Genomic DNA, 6,803 nt, shown 5'->3' with positions numbered 1-6,803 from the left:
TGCCGGATTCAGAGGCTCTAAACCCGGTCAGCGGAAAAAGCCTTTCAAAAGAACTACTCCGGGTCCGTCCAATTTGGACCGAATACTCGACCGCTCGTGCCAGATACACGGCACCCCCAAAAAACCAGCCAACCACATCAACAGGGATTGTTGGGTCTTCAAGCAGGCAGGCAAGTTAATTGCCGAAAACAATGACAAGGGGCTGCACAGCGATGACGAGGAAGAGACCCGACCGCCGAACAATAGAGGATAGAAAGGTTCCCCCCCACATGTGCGAACGGTGAACATGATCTACGCAACACACATACCCAAAAGGGAGCGGAAGCGTGCACTACGGGACGTATATGCGATGGAGCCAATCGCCCCAAAGTTCAACCCATGGTCCTCCTGCCCGATCACTTTTAGACCCAATCGTCGATGGATTTCACCTCACCAGAGTCCTGATGGACGGCGGCAGCAGCCTGAACCTGCTTTATCAGGATACAATGTGCAAAATGGGCATAGACCCCTCAAGGATTAAACCTACCAAGACGACCTTTAAAGGCGTCATACCAGGTGTAGAGGCCAATTGTACAGGATCAGTTACACTGGAAGTGGTCTTCGGATCCCCGGATAACTTCTGAAGCGAGGAGTTAATCTTTGACATAGTCCTGTTCCACAGCGGCTACCATGCTCTGCTCGGACGTACCGCGTTCGCAAAGTTCAACGCGGTGCCGCACTACGCATACCTCAAACTCAAGATGCCAGGCCCTCGAGGAGTCATCACGATCAACGGAAACACTGAACGCTCTCTCCAAACGGAGGAACATACAGCGGCTCTCGCGGCAGAAGTACAATGCAGCCTCTTAAGGCAATTTTTGAGTACGATCGTGAAGTGACCGGACACGGCTAAACGCGCCCAAAGTAACCTACAACAAGACCACCTGGCACGTTCCGAGCATGTGTAGCAGTGCGGCCCCAACCCCAGCCCCTGAAAACGTCAAGACAGGTCCTTCGCATACACAATTACGCTCTGAAGATACCATGGGCATGGGGAGAGGGGCACGACCACGATAGGCCCAGATACGGCTGAACCACACCAGGCGCTTTCAAGTGTGTCGTTCTTTTTTTTCCTTTTTTTTACCCACAGGACTCCGTTCGTCAGAGGCCCTGTCCGGCAGCAGACCTGCCGAACTCACGATGCAATAGCCAGGGAAGGATAAAGGCTACAATGAATATCCAGGTGGTCTCCATTATGAGCATTTAATCTGTTTTATGCACCATTCCGTAGCCTACCCCTAGAGGGGGACATGTTTAACAGTCCCATCCCTTGCTTATCGCACCATTTGTATCGTTCTGCACTTACAATAGTTTTTCTTGAACAAGTAATGCAGCACCTTTTTGCGTCCAATTGCATTTCTTTCTTATACATGCGTTCATCTATGACATGTTGCATCCGTACATTTCGGTACGGCTAAATACACCAGGGGCTTATGTTCCCCGCATCATGGTGTGATAAGTCCGAACACTTTCACAAGTGCGGCACCCCGAACTTATAGCATTATATGCATCGGCTCCGAATCATGTCTTGGTTCAATAGTTGGGTTTGCCCGGCTCCCATGTTTTGGTACCTTACGTTCCATTGTATCGGCTAAGGTAGCACTGGGAGAACCACTGCGATTGCGCCCCGGTTGAGCTGGGCGAGCGCCTTAGTGGAGAAAGCTAAAACTGACCGTCATGAAGAGGCGAGAGCTGGTCGCTGTTCGAGAGGTTTTTTGCGAGTCCTTAAAGACTTATGCCGCTTAGAGCGAGGAGCCGACTTTGTCCGGCCCAGGCGTGGATAGCGCCCCAAATTCGGCCTTCCGAAGACTAGGGGCTTCGCCGAAATTTAAAATTATAGAATTCTATGGCTAAGTGAGAGTGTTCAAGCATTATAACTCCAGTTGCCTTGTTCGTTGTGTTGAGCGCCTCCCTAGATGGACCCAAATATGGGAACAAGAGTGCTCAAATTTATCCCGAACACCCCAACACTCGTGGCATGGGGGCTGAAGCCAACGACTTGCCATCTCTCAGATTTGATAAACAGCCGCACAGATGGTAATATTTTAAATTAAAAAGCATTGCTTAGTGCATATGAACTAAATTTTCAGCGCACAGGATAACAAAATGCGAGTCTACTCAAATATTACATCTTTGGAGCACTCGCCCGCAATAGTACGGGCACCCTTCAGCACACTATTATAATACATCTCGGGCGTGCGATGCTCCTTGCCCTGCGGTGGTGCGTCCGTCACAAGCTTCTGGGCATCCATCTTACCCCAGTGCACCTTTGCGCGGGCAAGGGCCCGACGGGCACCTTCAATACAGGTGGAGTGCTTGATGACTTCAACCCATGGACACGCATCCACCAGCTGCCGCACCAGACCGAAGTAGCTCCCAGGCATGGCCTCCTTCGGCCACAGCCGAACTATGAGGCCCTTCATGGCCTGTTCGGCCGCCTTGTGGAGCTCGACCAGCTGCTTCAGCTGGTCGCTACGGGGCACCGGGTGTCCGGCCTCAGCATACTGAGACCAGAAGACCTTCTCCGTCGAGCTCCCCTCCACGGCCCGGTAGAACGCGGCAGCATCGGACACGCTGCGAGGAAGATCTGTGAACGCTCCTGGAGAGCTCTGAATTCGGGTAAGCAATAGGTAATTAACACTCACATGCTTACTTTGCATGAAAAATGCCTTACCCGCTGCTATTTCCTTCAACGCTTCGATTTCTTGGAAGGCCTTGTAGGCTTCGGCCTTAGCGGCTTTGGCACTCTCAAGAGTCGTCGCAAGCTCGGACTCTCGAGTCTTCGAGTCACGCTCCAGGCTCTCATGTTTTTTTCACGAGATCCTGGAGCTCTTGCTGTACCTCCTCCACCCTTGCCTCCTGGTTCTCTCGCTCGGTGCGCTCCGCGGCCGCATTACATTCGGCCGCGGCCACCGCCTCCTTCAGGGTCGCCACCTCGTTAGTGGCCCCTGCAATACCCACGTTATCCTTGTCATTCTTTTTGCAACCAAAATCCTTTTCTGTAAGGTACAATTTTAATAAGGTATTACTTACCTTCCTTGTCCTCGAGCTGCTTTTTGGCACGGCCGAGCTTGCTCTCGGACCGCTCGAGGCTTGCCTTCAAAGTATTGACCTCCGCAGTCAGTGCGGCAGAGGTCAGCAGCGCAGCCTGCAATCCCATATTGACATATTTTTTATGACTCCTGCGTAAATCTTTTTAGATCCTCAGTCCGGCTTTTCTTTTCGAACACCGAACCGAGCATCAGGGGCTACTGTCTATGCGGTACCATTTTATATATATCGAAATTCTTACCTCCAAGCCTGTTAGAAGGCTGCTGCAGGCTTCGGTCAGCCCGCTCTTGGCGAGCTGGACCTTTTGAATCACCGCACTCATAATAGTGCGGTGTTCCTCTTCAATGGAGGCGCCATTGAGCGCCTCCAGCAAGTTATCCGGCGCCTCCGGTTGGATGGAGGTTGCCGGCGTCACGGTCTTGCCCTTCTTACGAAGGGGTCGCCTGCCGGACTCCGGAGCCACTATGGGTTTCGGGGCCGAATCCGGTGCAAAGTCTGGGAGGTTGTCCTGCGACACCTCTGGGGCCTCCTCCTCCTGGTGGGTCCCTTCCCGGGATCCCACCTCGGCATCATCTGCATCACAGTGGGTGGAGGCAGTCGGAAGAGAATCCATATCCGACGCACCTAAGGACCCGCTCGACGAAGCGGGAAGATCATCCTGAGGCGTACTGAAGGGTTGTATGCGGCATTAGAAAGACATTATGTGGCGAAAAGAAAGACCATGAAGTTATTCGGAGAGTCCGGATACTTACGATCTCGCCAGGGGCTTGGCCCTTGGAGGCCAGTCCTCCTCGTCATCACTGGCATTGGTAGAGCAGTCCGGGGAAAGAGTTTTTCCCTTCTTGGACCCTTCGGCCTCCCTCGTGGGGGAAGCCTTCCTTTTCTTCCCTCCCCCCACTGGGGGCTAGGTTTTCTTCTTCTCCTCCTCACCCTTGTGGGAGGAGTCGGCCTCGGAGTCATCGTCTGATAACACCTGAAAACAGGAACTCTTTCGAGTACCCGTGGCCTTCTTCTTGGCCTTCTTCTCCGGCACCATGTGGGGTGCCGGAGCCAGCAGCCTCGTCAAACGGGCGTCCGCTGGGTCCTCTGGCAATGGGGCCGGACAGATAGCCTATTCGGCCTTCTTCATCCAGTCCTGTCAAAGGAAGGGGAGTTTAGATCCCGCATAGAGTCAAACTATGGAAAACAAGCGTCCCGTAAAGGACAAAATCACTTACCTCGTTAGCTGGACGCTGCGAGCTGAATCCGCGATCTTCGGTAGCGGATGCGGGAGCCTCGGCGCCCTTGAACAGCACCTTCCAGACTTCTTCGTACGTAGTGTCGAAGAGCCCACTCAAAGTCTGGTGCTGCGCCGGATGGAACTCCCACATGTTGAAGCCCCGTCATTGGCACGGGAGAATCTGGCGGATGAGCATGACCTGGACTATGTTGACAAGCTTGAGTTTCTTGTCCACTAGCTTTTGGATGCAAGCTTGGAGTCGGGTCAGCTCCTCCGAATCATCCCATGTCCGGCCGCTCTCTTTCCAGGAGGTGAGCCGTGTGGGGATGCCGGATCTGTATTCGGGGGCCGCTGCCCATTCGGGGTCACGCGGCTCGGTGATGTAGAACCACCCCGATTGCCACCCCTTGATGGTTTCCACGAAAGTGCCCTCAAGCCAAGTAACGTGGGACATCCTGCCCACCATGGCGCCTCCGCACTCCGCTTAGCTGCCCTTCACAACCTTCGGCTTGACAATGAAGGTCTTGAGCCACAAGCCGAAGTGGGGCTGGATGCAGAGGAAGGCCTCACACACGACGATAAACACCGAGATGCTGAGGATGAAATTCGGGGCCAGATCATGGAAATCCAGGCCGTAGTAGAACATGAGCCCCCGTACAAAGGGATGGAGTGGGAAGCCCAGTCCACGGAGGAAATGGGGAAGGAATACAACCCTCTCGTGGGGCCTGGGGGTGGGGATGAGCTCTCCCTCGTTGGGGAGCCGGTCCGCGATGTTGCTGGACAAGTATCCGGCGCTGCGCAGCTTCTGGATCTGCCCCTCCGTGACGGAGGAGGCCATCCACTTGCCTCCCGCTCCGGACATGGTTGGAGAAGGTTGAGGTGAGATGTGCGGACTTGGGCGCTGGAGCTCAAGTTCGCGGGGTTGGATAAGCCAAGGAGGAATAAGGCGCAGGTAAAAGGGTTGGATTTTTATCCCCTTATATGGGCGGACAAAAACATGTGTCCCCACCGGCCTGGTGAAACTCGCTTATCTCCCAAGCGCCACAATCAATGGCGCGGTTGGGTTACCCACGTCACCACAGAGGATTAAATGGCATGGCAAGGCAGCTAACAGTAAGGAGGCATGTTTATGAAGCTAAGCATGCCAAGAGCAAGTTCATAGGGTACATGAAACACTAGCAACAATCATGGCAACAACTGAACTTAATGTTAGCAGGCTGACAGCAACATTATATAGCAACTTTGGAGCAAAATAACAACAAGCTACAGAAGGCTATAAATGCAACCAGGGGCATGGTTGGATAGAGCACGACATGTATAATAAAACACCCTTAGTTCACATCTCCAGAATATGCATAGAATGACTTGTAGCAGCAGGTTTACATAGCATCACGAAATAACAGATTCAGCCTAGCAAAACAGAAACAGCGAGTACACTACTTAACAAACTTGATTCACTCACCACAAGTCATTTCATGACAAGATAAGCATAGCATCAGTAAGAAAACATGTTTATGAAGCTAACCAAGGCAAGAACAAGTTCATATCATGCAAGGATCAACTACAACAACCTTGGCAAAATTGAATAACATGTAAACAATCTGCCAGGAAACATTTTGTAGCAAAAGTAGCGCAATAAAATGACATGCTAGACTACTCCATAATTGCAAACAGGGGCATTAATGTATAGATAAAAACCATATGTTCAAAACATACTTAATGAAGTATCTCAAAATATGCATGAATCTCTCTGTAGCATCAAGTTTACATGGCATAAAAATAACAGCAAAACAGGGACTGAAATCAGCAACATCAGGAAGCCTAGTTTGCATGCTTGTCCTAGTCATCACATTGATCAAAAAAATACATGGCATAAACCCCTGTAAAGATGGCATGTCATAGTTCAAAACACATGTAGACATCAACCTCATAGGATGCACACATCAAACATGGCAAAAATGACAAATGAGCAAGTTCTGTTAACAGACAGCAGACAACATCATATAGCACTCTTGCAGCAATGATTCAGGCATCAAGATGAGCTCAAATGAACATGGTGCAATGGAATGAAATGAAGTACTCTTCGAGACGAACAATTTGACATATTGCACGCACAAAATGGAGCAGTGTGCATGGAGATATGATGCAATGAACATGGCATGATTATGCAAAATATCCCGGGGACTTGGTGAAAATCGGGGTCAACCTCATCTTCTCAGATCCAGATCCGGGGCGCGGAATCCGAGGACGGCAGGAGACGTGGCGGCTAGAGTTTCACTGGAGCTTCACCGGAGAAGAGGAGGGCGGTGGCGTGGCGTGGTCTGGGCGCGGAGGCCGGCGTGGACGGAGGAGGGACCCGACGCCCGCGGTGCGGCGAAGCACGGGCGGCGCCGGAGTTCCTCGGGTGGCTCGGCGGAGACGGGGGCCGGGCGATGGCGGCGGGGTGCCGGCCGGCGGAGGTGGCGGCGGACGGAAGGCGGCGGAGGCCCTCGGG

The sequence above is a fragment of the Triticum aestivum genome, chromosome 3B, assembly GCF_018294505.1.
Source record: "Triticum aestivum cultivar Chinese Spring chromosome 3B, IWGSC CS RefSeq v2.1, whole genome shotgun sequence".
NCBI lineage: Eukaryota > Viridiplantae > Streptophyta > Magnoliopsida > Poales > Poaceae > Triticum > Triticum aestivum.
Note: the sequence above shows the minus strand (reverse complement) of the source record.